This window comes from Scyliorhinus canicula, chromosome 8, assembly GCF_902713615.1.
Source record: "Scyliorhinus canicula chromosome 8, sScyCan1.1, whole genome shotgun sequence".
NCBI classification, from domain to species: domain Eukaryota; kingdom Metazoa; phylum Chordata; class Chondrichthyes; order Carcharhiniformes; family Scyliorhinidae; genus Scyliorhinus; species Scyliorhinus canicula.
Window position 1 is genome coordinate 109,778,430 of NC_052153.1, and position 17,630 is coordinate 109,796,059.

A 17,630-nucleotide genomic window follows, 5' to 3' on the forward strand; every position below is an offset into this window, starting at 1 on the left:
ATTAAAACAAAAAAAAAACAGAAACAAGTTTTCCATTCACAGTTGCTGACTGACCCGCTGTTTATTTTTTAAATTCAGTCTTTTTTTCTGTTTTCATTTCGGATTTCGAGTCATTGAAAGTTATTTTTCCTCTCCAAAGTTTACACGAGAGCTCTCTTTAGCTGGACATCGCTAATTGTTTCGATTTTAACTCGGCCATTGACAAAGCTCAGGTAGCAAAAATATGCAAATCAAAACTGAGGGAAGAAGGTTGGGGTAGAAAATGGATGGTTTTCGTTTGTTCCTCCAAGTGAATAAAAATACAAAAAAACTTTGTTTTGAATGAAGTAATATATCTACATATTTCTATTATCTGAGAGATTGTGTGGCCCGTTTCTTGAAATTATTAAGAGCCCTGTCGCCCTGACTGTCCGGAACGGATTAGCTCCTAAACTAAGACCAGGTTGGAAGTCGTTTCTAAAGGGCGGGGGGGGGGGGTGATTATTCTCAAGCATTTAATTCTGAAAACGTCCCTCTAAATGTTGGAGACGGTCCGTGAATGGGGTTCGGGCGCGGTGGCTATGCCAAAGCAGAAGTAGAAGAAAAAAGAAAGTGCCAGTCCCGTTCCCGGAGACAAATCCGGTCCTGGATTTGAGTGCCGCCCTCTTCCAAATCGGACAGCCAGTGACAGCTGGAGTTTGAAGGCAAGGATGGGGGTAGGACTGGGGCACTCACTGGCTCCTCACACAGGCTGCCTGCCCCGCGCAGCTCCAAATAAGATGAGTCGGAGCTGGTGTATCCAACCCCGCGGTTGCCTGCTGTGACAGGACTCCGGACCAGGAGCTGAGAGGTGCTTTTTAATAACCACATCCGGCAGCTCGGAGCAGAGGAGCCGATCCAAGTCCTCTTTCTCCCCCAACACACACGCCCTTTGGTAGTCGGATCGAATCGCCGATGCTTTCCTGAGTTGGATTTCTGGGTCATTGTGGAAAAGAAAGAAAAGGGTTGTGTTTTTTTTTCGTTGGAGCAGCAAAAGTTCCACATGTTTGTTGGGCTGCTTGGGGGCACAGCCGTGTTACTTACCCCCTCGACAAGAGAAGGCACATGGACCTTCACAGCGGCTGACAAGCGCGGTGTGTGTGGATCAAATTGGCCAGAGGGAGCCTTAAATGGATTACTAATGAGACAGCAGTGCCGCTGGTTCGTTTCCCTCGCTTGCCTTTGCAAAGCCAGAAGGTAAGAGCGCTTCTCTGTTCCTTTAGTGAGGACGGGTTGGCACCTTCTTGTTTCTGTGGGTTGCGAGCACCGGTTCTTTGTTGTTTTGAGTGTGCCTTTTCCTTGAGATTTGTTCCGCTAATTGTTCACCCTCAGCAGTGAGCATATCCAGAGGGAGCCAGCCGCGTGTATGTAGCTGGGGCAGAAAACCTGTGTGGTTGGGAGTCTGCTTCTCAGCTCATGACATTAGGCTCCTGAGGATTGGTGCTAACTGTCTGCTGGTGTTAAATGTCTCTTCTGGATTTATGTTTTCTATTGTTAAACGCTGAGTCTGATTTTAGTATCAGATCCTCAAAGCATAGTTCCCATTTTTCTAACTGGTAGATAATGATCCTGCACAAACCACATCATCTACACATTTTTTTAAAAAACTGTTCCGACGGGCGGTTTCTTGCCATTTGCTGAAGTTGGCTTCAAAATTCTTGCATCCTGGCTTGCTTCTTGAAATGAAAATATTGCCTTTTAACAGCATTTGAAACGCCCGGGCTTGCAAAGATGTTTTGCTTTTCGCAAAGCTTTGCCTACACTAGTTAGTCGCTCGAGTCTATTTACAAAGGGCTTTGCACAGACGTCGTTGCTGAGGCTCCAGGATTTCGCGGAGCAAGCACACAGATTTGTGCATTGTGGGATTTACTCGGCTCTGAGAGTGGGGGTTGGACAAGGGGCCGCAGCAGCAGCCCCCATTGCTGTCCTGTATGTACCGAGATATTCCCCTGATCGACATTAAAAGCAGTCTGAAAATCCCCCACGTGCTTTTGTTTTTTTTTGGGGGGTGGGCCGTCTGATCTGACAGCAGACTAATTGTTGAAACATTAAACACCTGGAAGCAGAGGAGGGTCCCTCTGTGAGGGGGACAAGGAAAGAGGGAGAGAAGTTTGGATGCCCAGTTGCTATGCGAGATATGGGACTTGATCTGCTTAGTCTGCATGACAAGAGTCCGGGAGTGTCTCTCTCGGAGTTGGGGGTGGGTGATCTGAAGCGTGGAGCATGGGGTCAGGCCAGGGGTTAGTGTCCTAACAGCTGCTTTAGCAGGCAAAAGGCTGTGTGCAATAATACTGGGGAAACCGAGCAAATTTAATCCAGCGGCGTTGTTGGGGAGGGAACGATTCATTGGCTTTTGCCGTTTATATGTTGTGAAAGGGGAGATAAGGCACGTTTCAAGAAATGCTGAATATGCAGTACGTTGGTCAAATCTACATTTTAAGTGTGTGTGGCTGGCGGGATACCTTAACTGCAGTGGAAATAGTCTCCAGAGACTAGCTTCCATGCATCACAAAACTGGTGTCAGAATTAAATTGGCCTGAGCGGGTATATATTTCTGATTGTTGTTTGTATGGTCGAGCAGATCCTTATCATTTGCGTAGAGGAAGTATAAATGGATATAGTGGTTAGGATTGTCGAACCACAAAGAAAATTCAAGCACTGAATGGGAAAAATCTGTACTTTAAAATTGGCTTTGTGTGCGTGTGGATCCTACAGTCTTGAGTTATGGCTCGGCTAGGGATCTTCATCTATTAATCATGGAAGCTACTTATTTATTCAGTTTCCATAGTTTCAAAGCCTCTGATAGTGTTTTAGTGTCTTGGGAATGGCTTGAAATACAGTAGGGCCACATGCTCACAGCCTTTCTGGCAGCAGTGTGGACCTTTTTATTAAAAAATGGGCTTCAGTGTTTGACGAAGCCTCGTTCCTTCTGTTCCTGCCTCTTATGTGAACTTTGGGTACAGAGGTTTGATTCTCGTTCGCCCAGTGTTACTGCTGGTGGTTAGTTTGGGCAGCAGAGGCTTTCTATTTATCAAATGACACATGTAGAGTAAAATGATGGCCTCTCCAATCAGCATTAAGTACTTGCAAATGCCAGTCATGATTTCATGATTATTCATCAGCAGATGCTATGTTTTCTCATTACAACCTTATGCCGGAAACAGATATTCCATATGGATGTGTCTGACACTTGGAAGTGTTAATCCAGTTTTTTGATCAAACTGCTCTGTGGCTTTCCCATAGGCCACGACCGAGTGACAGACTGCCTCATGTTGTTAAGCGGAGCCTCGTAGGTGTCTATGAGTATGTTGATGTTTGTGTACACGAGAGGTTGTTTATATTTGCTACACTTGTACGTTGTCAGAATGCTGGTCTAGGAATCGTGAGACCTCCTTCAGAAAGAACTGAGTGACAATGTGAGGGGCTATCAGCATCCAGTCTCTCCCCCCCCCCCCCCCCCCCCCATTGCATACCTTGCCGAAAGGAAAGGATGGGGCTGGCTGGTCCTTCCAGTGTTCCCTCCTTTGCCCTCTTTTTGTTCTGCGCTCCATCTGCTGGCCTGACCAAGAATTGGAGCAACCAGTCAGGCCAGCAGAGTTGAAATCTCAGTCGAGATGAGGATTCAAAGGTGGCACCCTGTGACAGTGGAGTCATGCATTGTACTGTTTTGAGGTATCACGTTACCTTTCGGGAGAAATATGTTCACCCAAGCCTAGCATTGTGCTAATGTATTGGGTTGCAGAGGTGTAACAAAATGTGTCCTTGTAATCCTTTCATTGTGATCTGCTCGGAGACAAACTGTAATGTTGTGATGTGATATGAGTGAAACATTACTGGATCAAAGGCTGGTCATGCTCATCGGGCTTGCGTACATAAACCTGATTGTCTAAGAGTGAGTCTGTACCACAGTACTAGGCTCGCGCTGGGATGTAGCAAGACAGACAAAACGCGTTGTCTCATCAAAAAAGTAAGTTGAGCTTTTGTGTAGCTGTGACTTGTATTGAATGCTTTTTCATTACGACGCTTACAACTGTTTGCTGAACAATAATGAGTGATTGTTGGAAGCATCTTTATTTCACTCTGCACATGACCGTAATTCGGGTCTGTGTTCTGATTGTGCAACAACAATTTCCTGAGGCGTCTGCAAATGTCCGCTTTACTTTCAGACTGTTTTGACTCCCTGGTGATTTATTGGAATACAGGCATGAAAGAGTTTTGAAATTCGGATACGTTTCCTGGGTACTTACATTTCTTCTTTATGAAGAACATGGAATCTGATATTTCAGACGAGAAGCAACTTATCTCATGGAGCCCTGTTGAATTTGTCACTGCCTCCATGCACCCCATATTAGTACCTGGAAAGTGTATTTCTCTTTCATTGGAAACGTGTTAGCTTTGTTTGCTTATTACATAACATTGCAGGAGTACTACTGAGTGTCAGCACCGCACCCCAAGTCACGAATGGGGAAACTGCCATCTGTAAACATTTCAATGAGACTGCAAAAAACCCTTTAGCCTCTGATGGAAAGAAAGTCTATGACACTACCTCTGAAAACGGGACAGAACGTGTGAAAATGAATAGCTAATGTCAACATATGTTATGTTTTGTTGAGTTTTTTTGACGCTTTATTTACTAGTAATAATGAAATTGCAGCATAAGGTCTAATATTAGAACTGTTTCTTTGACACGCAGCAGTGTGATTAAGTTACCTTATTGTGTACCTTGTCTTTGAATACATCAGCTTTTGGCTTCCCATCCAAGCAACACTAGGAGGATAAGATTTAATCGAAGCTTCTGTGACTCTGCCTGCACTTTGTTCATTTGTTAAATGCTGAATTTTGGCACAGGAGAACTTTTAATCAAATGCAAGCATTGCTAAATCAGATTTACCAAACATCAACAGGCAGAATCCTTAGCGGCAGAGCAAAGCTTTTTAACATCCCACTGAGTGAGAATTTTAATCACATAATGAACTAGAACCAATTCACTGGCAAGATGAAAGAATTCACCCCATCTGTGTGCGAGATGTTGCAAAGTCACGGCACACAAAAATCTTAAACACATTTTTTTAAGAGCTATGCACTTGAGTCGGTACTGCAAACACATTGCAAATGCTGTAAACTAATGTAGTTCCCATTCAGCACAGCAGGCATAAAATATACAGCAGGCATAAAATATAGGTCACACAACAATGTTGGAACATAAAGAAAAAGCATGACTTTACAACAAATTATATTCAATCTTTTTTTTCCAATTAAGGGGCAATTTAGCGTGGCCAAACCACCTAACCAGCACATCTTTGGGTTGTGGGGGTGAAACCCATGCAGACACGGGGAGAATGTGCAAACTCCACACGGACAGTGACCCAGGGCCGGGATTCAAACCCGCTTCCTCAGTGCTGTAGGCTGCATTGCTAACCATTGTGCCACATGCCGCCCTAAATTATAGTCAATCTTGAAGGCATTAAAAAGAAATAAGGTAACTAAATGCAGCCATCGACAATACTGGCAAGGAAACCACAGATGCTTGTAAGGCCACTGAGATCAGTTATTAGTAGCAGTTTTTCTATGTTGTCCTGACAATCAGCCAAATAAGTGCATCCATAAATAAAATAGCATTTCACAGGTTCTTGTTCAGATTTTGTTGGAAGTATGATGAAGCTCCCATTGTCTCAGCTACTCAAAATGGAAATAACAATCAAGCATTCAAGTAACAATGTACGAAAAGCGTAGTTCATTAATTTTAAGGTTCAAGTTTCCATGAACAGGCAAAATGTATAGTAGTACAGAAGACATTCAGTCAGGAGTTCAAACAATGCAAAGCACAAATAGCTTTCTTAATAAATTAAGCCATACATCCTTTGAAGATGTAAAGGTTAATTATCTAATTGAAACTGAGTTGACTGAGCTCAGATTAGGGGTAGTACAGTTACAATTGGCCTCAATGTCTCTGAGCTGGGAAGAGAACATTTTGAAAGGGTTCATTGTATATGATAGTGTGGTTGGGACTTGATTGGGTTCAGTTGTGATATCTCCCATAGCCAAATACCACGCCGATGCTTTCTCTCAGGGTATGATTTTGATTGATGACCACCAGGCAATGGCACTTATGAATTTGAACCAGTGCAAGTATCCATTCAAATGTCTGTTCTCTTACAGGAAAGAGAGAAAGATAGTGTATGTAAAAGGCAGAAAAGAATCTTTGGTAGTTTTCTCAGTCTGATGTCTGCCTAATCAGTACACTTCTGAATAAAAATTGCAAACATTACAGAATGCTATGTGGTATAAATACTGGAAGACAGTCTTTGTAAATCACAAAGACAGTGTTTTGAAGCTTTCTACAAAAACAACTGTTTCCTAGCATGTTGTGAAGAATACACCTGTCAAAGATGTATTTCAATGGTTTGCAGGTTACTAGTGAAACAGGAAATTTATCAATTGGTGCTGTTCACAATAAAGATGTCAGACAAATGTTAGTTACACTTGTAGCTATTAATCAAAAGTATAGACCTTGAGAATTGGAAGCAGTAAATTAAAAGAAATGGGAAGGGATTTGTAACACTGGTTAAATTCTGCTAGTGAACACACTGCCCTCTAATGTTTGAATGAACATACTGCAGCTCATTGCAGGGTCACTTGGCACCAAAGCCGAGTGTTATAAAAGGTTGTGCATGTTGTTTCTAGCCAACTTGTTAAATCAATAAAATAAATTACATTACAACAATAACGAGGGATTCATTGTGCATGAGCTGCAGAAGACTGTCTTGTTTACCTGCATAAATCACTCAGTTCAGGAAAGTAATTTGTTAGTACACCGTGAGATATTTCACTGCAAGATGCTATATAAAAGTCATTACAGTCTTGTGAACAGACACGTGATACATTAAAATGACTGGCATATCCTCCGAATTCCGATCATAAAAATTAGTTGTCACAATTTCATTAAATATTAGCAATTTACAATGTGTATATTTCTTCAAAATGGTTGTGCTACCAGTTGACCCACCTTGATTCCTAATATTCACATTCTTGCCCTGAGATGCCACCCCCGACCCACACACACACACACTTCTAATGTTGGGGCTCGGGCGACTGGGAGATGCAGGTGTTGGGCTGTCCTTTCTGGCTACAATACGTTTCTCAAAGGGCTGTTGGTATGGGATCAAATATAATGGATGTTGTAGGGGTGGGGTAACCTATCAGATTCTCACCCATTGACCACACATGACGTCTTACCAGCAGGTTTCACTGGATGATGATATTGTGTGGAATATTGGCTGACTATTTATACACCCATTGGGGTACTGCTGCATCAGTGGTAGGTGCCATCAAGTAAATGTGGGGTGGGTTGTGATTGGGCTTCCTGGGCAACAGCAGCCCAGGCTAATTTTGTGGGGCTTGGAGAAACACTCCTGCTCCGCTGGCTTCCACAGAAATAATTAAAAACATTACTTTTCAATTGTCTCTGCAGCTCTATTGCCTGTGGAATTGATCGACGTGCATGGTGCATGCTACAGTTTCAACCTAAAATGGAAGTCATTGTGCTCAGACCCATTATTGCACATTAAAAAGGGCTTGTCCTTTTTAAGCAGATGCTTTGGCAGCTCAGTCATGTTAACACCAGGTACCACGAATTGAAATTGATCCCATTGAGTTTTAATTAAGGAAATATCTTTCCGGTAACTTAAAAATAATCTAGTTACCTTTTCACAGTTTGAGAAGGTCCAGTATTGAAATCAAAGAGGCTCTATTGTAATTCTTTCAGAATATGTTTCTGTTGCCACTTAAGTATGCACGATGGTCCGTTTTGTTGTTTAACTCTTATAGAAGTTCAGATTTAGTGCCTTTTAACTCAACTCCGCTTCAGCTCACTACCAATTTGCAAAACTATTATAAGCAGTTTGATTCTTTCATTCAGGCACTGGACCCTAGATTTTCTGATCATCACTATTTTAACCAGGGTGCTAACCTGTTCAAATTAGATTGGTTAACACTAATCAGAAAATCTAGTCATCAGTGTCAATATCTATTACAATAACTAACAAGTATCTGTGTGTACATTAACATCATTCTGGTTTCTGATTGGAGAAGGGACTAATTCTCTCTGCCTGACCTCTGACTATGTGTCAGATTCAAACTGACAATATGTAAGGAAATTCATCCAGGCAGCTGGTGCACTAACTGAAATGTGGCAACTATAGAGTTAAAAGGTTATTATGGTTGCTTGGAGCTGGAACTGCTGCTGCATCGTAAATCCATCAATTACTGAATGACACAAAAGTTAGCGAAAAGGAGAACAGAGCCTGCAATTAATTCAATCTATACATTATCTGTGTTTTCTGAGGTGGCGTTTTACCCTGCAATAATTCACATTGAGATTGGGGCTTAAGTGCTGACCTGAATTTTGATTTGTAATCAGTCTGAGTTGGACACACTCAAAAAAATTTAAACATTAGCGGGTTTGGATTAAGATAAATGTGCCTCTTAATCCATTGATTACAGTCACTCATGCATGCACATATTCATAGTTATTGCCCACCATATTGACAGTGTACTGACTGTATACTTCCATATTTCTAATGCTGGAAGCTGGTATGTCTCTCTTGAGATTTTGTCATTTAATGTCAGTCGATGTGCAGTGTTTGGGGGAAGAGATCTTCATCCACTAGTTCATCCTTTGAAGCTAATGCTGCTTTCCAGTGATTTTCACTGGAAAGGTTTTTGTCTCTGACCATTTATGCACTGACGGTGTTTTTATTGGATGGGTGTCAGATTTTGAACAGGAGCTAATCAAAATTTATGAGGAAAGGAGCCTGATTATGACTTGAATTTTGAATTAATCTTACTTTTATTCCTCGCAACCACTTGGGATCTGAATATAACCCGAGAGCTAGCTCAAACAATTGTCCTGTAATTGTTCGGGCTGAACACAGGATTTTATAAGTTGGAAAACATCAGACTAGAGACAGTCCAAATGTCAGCGATTTAAGGAGATATGAAACATGAAGTGGCTGCTTGAAGTCTGCTTTACCTTATATTCACTCAACCTGATCAGGTCTGCTTGGAGTACTCAGCTGGTCAGGCAGCCTCTGTAGGAGGAGATGCTATCTGACCTGCTGAGTATTTCCAGCATTTTCTGTTTTCATTATCCAGTATTCAGCCTTTTGATAAGGTAAGCATTGGTGTCAAAACTTTATTTATGTCTTGTGCAAAATGTCACTTTCTATTGGTTCAGCCGCCTGAATATGGTAGAAAATTTTCTTTTGTGTGCTAGCTGCAGTGAAATTATAATACATTCATTGTAAATGCTTTTGATTTTGCAATCATTGCTGAACAGAGGAAACCTCCCCCCTCGTAACTAGTGAAAAGCTTGTACGCTTGCTTTATGTTCATTTACGAAAGCATTGTAGCTCTGCATAGTAATTGCAGTTTTAAAAAAATTATTTGTTTATACCCTGTCATGTGGATGTTAATTCCTTCCTGGCATGTTGGAACAGAGGCATTCGTTGACCTCGGATACATTGCTCAAGTGTCCATTATTTGTATATAAGCACTGATTTTTATTTTAACTTTTAAAAAATATGTTCATGGGACATAATTATCACTGCCAAGGCCAGAATTTATTGCCCATCCTAATTGCCCTTGAGTGGGTGATGGGGAGCTGCCTCTTTGAAACACTGCAGTGTATTTGGTAAAAGGTGCTCTTTTAGAGGGATTTCAAGATTTTGAACCAGCGACACTGAAGGAACAGTGTTTATGTTTAAGTCATGGTGGAGCATGTGCATGCTGACCCTATCCTAGGTAATGGAGGCTCTGAGTGTGAGAGGTGCTCTTGCAGAAGCTTCAGCAAGTTTTTGCACTGCATTTTGTAGATGGTCACACTACAGACAGAGTTCACAGTGGTGGATGTTCAAGGTAATGGATGGAATGCCAATCAAATAGGCTGCTTTATCCTAGGATCTTGAGTGTTTTGGAGATGCACACATCAAAACAAGTAGATTGTTCCATTCTATTCCAGACTTGTGCCTTGTAGATGGTGGAAGCACTTTGGGGTGGCTGGAGGTGGGTTACTCACCACCAAATTCCTAACCTCTGACCTGCTCTTGTAGCCATTTAATTTATAAGATTGGTCCAGTTAACCTTCTGGTCATTGATCCCCAGGATATTGATGGTGGGGGATTCTGGTACGGAAATGCCATTGAACATCAAGTGGAAGTAATTCGACTCTATTTTTGGGTTTGGTCACTGCGTAAATGTTACTTACTACGTATTAGTTAAGCCTGAATTGTCCAGATCCTGTTGTATGTAAGAAAGAATTGCTTCATTGTCTGAGGTGTTTGCTGTATCCAGTGCACTCAGCTGTCGCTTGATATAAAATGGGGTAGAGATTCAAATTGGTTTCTGCAATAGTGGGGACCTTTGGAATAGGCCAATATGAATCATTCACTCAACTAATTTGGCTGAAGATGGTTGCAGCTGTTTCAGCTTTGTATTTTGCACTGATTTGCGGGGCTCTGTCATTAACAAGCATGGTGATTTTCATGAAGCAGCTTTCTTCTGTTAGTTATTTAACTGCCCACCACCATCTATTACTGGATGTGGCAATTCTGCTTATCTCCGTTTAAAGCATACTGCTTCTGCTGTTTAGCATGCACATTTTCCTGTGTTGTAGCTTAACCAGGTTGGCACCTAATTTTTAGGTATTTCTGGTGCTGTGCTTGGCATGTTCTTCTACACTCCTTGATGAATCAGAGTTGATCCACTGGGTTGATGGTACTGGTAGATTGAGGGATATGCCAGGCCACAAGGTTTCAGATTGTGGTGGTATACAGTTCTGCCACTGGCTAGGTCTATTCTGAATGTACACCATTTAATATGATGGTAATACGATGGATGATATCCTCAGTGAGTAGACAGGACTTTGTCTCCAGTGAGACTGTACAGTGGCCACCAATAATGTCAAAGTCATGTGTGATGGGTAGACTGGTGAGGATATGGTAAGGTAGATGTTTGATACAAACATAAGAAATAAGTGCAGAAGTGGGCCATTTAGACATTCAAACCTGGTCCACCATTCAAAAAGGCATGGCAAATCTTCCACCTCTGCTCCCCCTTCCTTTATTCCCCATTGTACCCAAAAATCTGTCAACATTTGTCGTCAATGTATTCAATTCCTAAGCATTCACAGCTCTCTAAGGTAGATAATTTTAAAGATTCACAATACTTGGAGTGAATAAATCTTTCCTAAATGGCCAACTCATTATTCTATGACTGTGACCTCTCGTTCTAGATTCTCCAAACAGGGGAAACATTTTCTCCGCATGTACCCTGGCCCCTTCAGAATTTTATATGCTCAATCACCTCTCATTCTTCTGAGCTCCAGGGAATTTGGCCTGGTCTACCTACAGAAATCTCTCCTCATAGAAAAATCCCCTCACCCCAGGAGCCTGTCTAGTGAACCTTCATTGCATTCTCTTGAGGACATGTATGTATTTCCTAAAGTAAGGAAACCAAAACTGCACACAGCACTCCAGGTATGACCCCACTAGTGTCCTGTATAATTTCAGTAAGACTTCCTTACTCTTACATAGAACATACAATGCAGAAGGAGGCCATTTGGTCCATTGAGTCTGCACCGACCCACTTAAACCCTCACTTCTACCCTATCCCCATAACCCAATAACCCCGCCTAACCTTTTTGGTCACTAAAGGCAATTTATCATGGCCAATCCACCTAACCGGCACACCTTTGGACTGTGGGAGGAAACTGGAGCACCCGGAGGAAACCCACGCAGACACGGAGAAAACGTGCAGACTCCACACAGTCAGTGACCCAGCGGGGAATCGAACCTGGGACCCTAGCGCTGTGAAGACACAGTGCTATCCACTTGTGCTACCGTGCTGCCCTCTTACCTTTTTGTTACAAAGGGATGGGAGTGTAATTTACAATTTGCCTTCCTAATTGCTTGCTGTACCTGAAAGTAAATTTTCTCTAATTTAAGTACAAGGACACGCAGATCTCTGAATGCAAATATTTCCCAGTCCCTCATCATCCAAAAATAGTTCCTACCAAAGTGGATAATTTCACACTTCTCTACATTCTGCATGCTCTTGCCCATTCACCCAACTTAATTATATCTGTTTGCAGCCAATTAATGCCCTCCTCACAGCATCATCAGCAAACGTGGAGGTATTACAGACATCATTAATATTGGTTGTCAATGGCTGAGGCCCAAGTGCTGGTCCTGGCAATAAGTTATAGTTATAGCTTGCCAACCTGCATATGTCCTGCTTATTCCTACTCTCTGCTTTCTGTCGGTTATCAATTCTCTAATATATTCAAGCCAATATATTACCCAAAACTCATCATTTCATAATTTAATAACTGTTTGTTTCATATCTTAGTGAATGTTTATTCATTCTAGTAGATACATCTTCCAATAAATTCAAACTTTTTACTTGGGGTTCGTACTCTCACCACCTGCCACAAGCCAAGGTATTCATTTACGGGATGTGGGCATTGCTGACGAGGCCAGCTTTTGTTGCTCATCCCTAGTTTCCCTTCAGAAGGTGTGGTGAGCTGCCTTCTTGAACTGCTGAAGTCTCTGAGGTGTAGGTACACCCACAGTGCTGTCAGGAAAGAAGTTACAGAATTTTGACACAGCAACAGCGAAGGAACGGCAATATATTTCCAAGTTGGGGGGGTGAGTGACTTGGAGGAGAACCTTCAGGTGGTGGGGTTCCCAGGTATCTGCTGCTCTTGTCCTTTAGATCAATGCTTCTCAAAGTGTGGTACGCGTACCGGTGCCGGTACGCGAGCCATCGTCTGCCGGTACTTGGAGTGTTTCCAGAAAAGAAAGAGACAGTAATCCTGGATTGGCTTGTTTCGTTCACCGGTCCCTGGCACATTGAAAAAAAAAACTGCCGGTCCGCCACATCAGATAGTTTGAGATGCACTGCTTTAGATGGTGGTGGCCATGGGTTTGGAAGGTGTTGTCTCAGGAACCTTGGTGAGTTACTGCAGTGCATCTTGTAGATGGTACACATGGCTGCCACTATTCACCAGTGTTGGAAGGATTGAATGTTTATGGAAGGAGAAGCAATTAAGAGGACTGCTTTGTCCTGGATGCCGTCAAGCTTCTTCTTTTCCTCTTCTTTTTAAATTTTAAAGTAACCAATTCATACTTTCCAATTAAGGGGCAATTCAGCCTGGCCAATCCACCTACCCTGCACATCTTTTGTTGGGGCGAAACCCATGGGGAGAATGTGCAAGCTCCACACGGACAGAGCCGGGACTGAACCTGGGACCTCGGCGCCGTAAGGCAGCAGCGCTAACCACTGCGCCGCCGTGCTGCCCGGCGTTGAGCTTCTTGAGTGTTGTTGGAGCTGCACTCATCCAGGTAAGTGGGGTGTATTCTATTACACTGCTTTTTTTAATATTTAGGGTATCCAACTCATTTTTTCCAATGTAAGGGGCAAGTTAGCGTGGCCAATCCACCTACCATGCACATCTTTTGGGTTGTGGGGGCGAAACCCATTCAAACATGGGGAGAATGTGCAAACTCCACACGGACAGTGACCCAGAGCCGGGATCGAACCTGGGACCCCAGCGGACAAAGCTAACCACTGCACCACCATTACACTCCTGACCTGTGCCTTGTAGATGGTGGACAGAATTTGGGTGGTCAGGAGGTGAGCTATTTGTCATGGGATTCCTAGCCTTTGACCTTTTCTGGGAGCCACAGTATTAATAAGGCTAATTCAGTTTCTGATCAATGGTAACCCCCAAGATGTTGATTGTGGTGGATTCAGTGATGGTAATGTAGGAAATGGTCATTGTCCAGGTCTTTCTGCATTTGGACATGGACTGCTTCTTTAGCTGAGGAGTTGCGAATAGTGCTGAACATTATGCAGTCATCCGCAACCATCCCCACTTCTGACCTTATCATGGAAGGGAGATCATTGATGAAGCAGCTGAAGATGTTGGGCCTAGGACACTACCCTGAGGAACTCCTGCACTGATGTCCTGGAACTAAGATGATTGACCTGCGACCACCACAACCATCTTCCTTTATGCCAGGTATGACTCCAACCAGTGGTGAATGTCCCCTGATTCCCATTGTCTTCAGTTTTACCAGGGCTCCTTGATGCCATACGCTTGTCAAATACTGCCTTGATGTCAAGGGCAGTCACTCATCTCACCTCTGACATTCAGCTCTTTTGTCCATGTTTGAACCAAGGTTAGAACATAGAACAGTACAGCACAGAACAGGCCCTTCGGCCCTCGATGTTGTGCCGAGCAATGATCACCCTACCCAAACCCACGTATCCACCCTATACCCGCAACCCAACAACCCCCCCCCCCCCCAACCTCACTTTTTAGGACACTACGGGCAATTTAGCATGGCCAATCCACCTAACCCGCACATCTTTGGACTGTGGGAGGAAACCGGAGCACCCGGAGGAAACCCACGCAAACACGGGGAGGACGTGCAGACTCCGCACAGACAGTGACCCAGCCGGGAACCGAACCTGGGACCCTGGAGCTGTGAAGCATTTATGCTAACCACCATGCTACCGTGCTGCCCCGTATAATGGTAATTTAGGAAATGGTCATTGCCTAGCACTTGTGTGGCGTGCCCGTGTTGTAATGAGCTCAGGAACTGAGCGACCCTGTATTAGTGGACCCTGTAATGAGCTCAGGAACTGAGCGACCCTGGTGGAATCCAAACTGAGCATCCATGAGCAGGTATCGCTGAGTAAATGCCACTTGATACACTGTTGATGATGCCTTCCATCACTTTGCTGATTCTGGAGAGTAAACTACTGATAGGGTGGTAATTGGCTGGTTGGATTTATTCTATTTCTTGTGTACAGGACACACCTGGGCAATTTTCAACATTGCTAGGTAGATGCCAGTGTTATCGCTGTACTGGACCAGCCTGGCTAGGGGAGAGGCAAGTTCTGAAGTACAAGTCTTAAGTACTATTGCAGGAATATTGTCAAGACCCATAAACTTTGCAGTATCCAGTGCCTTAAGCCGTTTCTTGATATCACGTGGAGTGAATTGTATTGCCTGAAGACTGACATCTGTGATTCTGGGGACCTCCGGAGGAGACTGTGTTGGATCATCTTCTCGGCACTTCTGGCTGAAGATTATTGTAAAGGCTGGTTTCCTCCATCATTGAGTATGGGGTTATGCCCTTCAGAACTTGGCCAGCTCAGTTAGAAGTGGTTGTACAGAGCCAGTCTTGGTGAACTCTGCCCCATCTCCTCCCCTTCTCCCCCAACTCTACTTGAGTGTAGTCTGTGTCAATGCTGTCCTCAGTGCTTCTCTCAAGTGGTGTTCAAGATGGAGGAGTACTGATTCATCAACTTAGGAAGGGTGGGAAGTGGGAATTAGCAGGTATTTTTCTTGCCCATGTTTGACCTGATGCCAGGTGACTTCATGGTGACCATAGTCAATGTCAGAGACTACCAGGGTAATTTTTATACTGTATATCAGTGTGCTGCTATCTCAGGTGGCTCTGTACTGCCAGTCAAACAAACCATGCCCAGGAATGGTGATGGAGACATTGTATGGGACATTGACTATAAAATCTGATTCAGTGAGTATGACTGTAAGGCTGTTACTTATGCTATTTTAAGAGGGCAGTTAAGAGTCAACCACATTGTTGTACATGTGAAGTCATATATATGTAGGCCAGGTTGGGTAAGAATTATAGATTTCCTTTCCTAAAGGATGCTAATGAACTGAATGTTTTTTTTAATGACAATCCAACAATTACATAGTCACCTTTACTGATATTAGCAATTTATTCCAGATTTATTTAATGAACTGAATTTGAATTTCCAAGATAACGTGGTGGTATTTGATTGTGTTCAGGCCTCTGGGTGTTTCTATTGAATCGTGCTTGTCAGCAAGCTGTTTGACTGCAGTGGCAGGGCAGTTGAACTTGATCCTATCCATTTGTTGTCCAAGGGGACTTTCAGTAGATGTTGCTGGATCATTATCTGGAATGCTAGCTGACTGCTTCATCCATGGTCATACAGAGGCTAACTGTTGCATCCTGATCACTTGACCGACAGAAAGCTGAATCACTTGCAGGAGATTTTGAACCTGGGGGCCTACATGAGCTATACTCACTGGATATATTGGTTACTGTTGGTTAAAGTGGCCACACTTACACAGACCAGTATAATAGGAGGTATTTTTGGTCTGATGCCACCTGGCCACATAGATCATCCCCGTGTCTCTATTCTGTAGAACTTTTTGCATCCTAATTGGACACTATAATTATGTAAACAGATATTGAGCAATGTTTAAATTTGTATCTCCATTGCTTGAATAATTATTTATTGGACAGTGTGCTGTGTATGAAAGCATGTTTAACATGAGAATATGTTTGAGGGAACGTTAAAGTTTGTGCATAGGAAGTTACATGTGCATGGGACAGGAAGTAACTGTAGGCTAATAAAATATTTGCCTTGGTGTGTGTCTTTTTATGAAGAATTCAAGCTTTAATATTTGCCTGGTCATTTTCAGGGGGCTACATTTTTGAGCTGGGGTTATGACCCTGATGTCAGGTGCAGTTGGGGTCCTAACTTCACGTTACATTGGTGCTGGATGCCCAATGTTATTTTTCATCAGCAGGACAAGTAGTGACCAGGGTGTATGCCCACCAATTATGGAGGCCTGCGGGCTTCTGAGGCTGAGGGAGCAATAGGAGGCCCCTCCCCAGCACTAAAGGATCAGCAGCCCCCCTGTCAGAGATAGTGTGCCAATGTAGGGAGGAGAGTGAGAAAGTGCACTAAGATGGGAGGCAGCCTGTGAAGAGCTTTAAAAAATTTTGAACATCAAATCCCACACGTACCAGGGCAACTCCTCTACTGGATACCAACAGCCACATCCGTCTCCTGATGGCAGGCGCCAACTGTCAGATGTCAGCCTCTAACTCTGGACCAAGTGTTACCCTCAGTGAGGGTTCCACATGATAACTGTGTGTGGCGAGTGTCCTGAAAATGGCCTTTACTTGGCCTAAAGAGGAACCTGCATAAAGCAGCTGGTAGCCTTCAACTGTCCTCACCCCACATATCCTTCCAAAGTACAATGGCCCGGAGGTGGGATTATGGGTGGAGGGGGGGGGGGGGGGGGGGGGGGCAGGCAGTGGCACGAAATTGCAGATCATCTGGTCCCACCTAAAGCAGCTTCTGAAGATACAAGACTGGATTTTATAGCTCACAATCAGGCATATTTTTAATCAAAGGGAGGTGGAATGTCCACATCTCCTCTTCCCATCCCACCCCACCACCAGGCTGCTGGAGCCCTCCATGCCCAAAAAGGCCTGATTTTCCTGACTCCGGAGTCTATCTTCTTCATGGAGATGCTTGCAGTCCCTGCACTGTCCACTACTGAGTGCTGCTGGGTCTGTGAGAAACAAGCTGTTTGGCTGGAAGCCCTGGAGGACAGAATGTCCTCCCATCGAGGGCCACAAGTCCCTGTTTAGCCTGTTTATAGTGTCTTATTGCTGTGGGGTGGCCTTCTTTTCAAGATGTTGGCTGCCAGTTGACTCTTGCAATGTGGGCAAAGCAGTAACACCCCATAAAACTCA

The 17,630-nt window shown here is 43.6% G+C and overlaps 1 protein-coding gene across 1 annotated transcript in view; it reads left to right on the top strand.

Annotated features, from left to right (window-relative positions):
- Nucleotides 1–687: 687 nt before the first annotated feature.
- sema6a (sema domain, transmembrane domain (TM), and cytoplasmic domain, (semaphorin) 6A) overlaps nucleotides 688–17,630 on the top strand; it is a 115,984-nt gene continuing 99,041 nt past the window's right edge. Inside the window, 1 exon segment of the mRNA XM_038805045.1 lies at nucleotides 688–1,215. The gene's annotated coding sequence lies outside the window, so the exon portion shown is untranslated.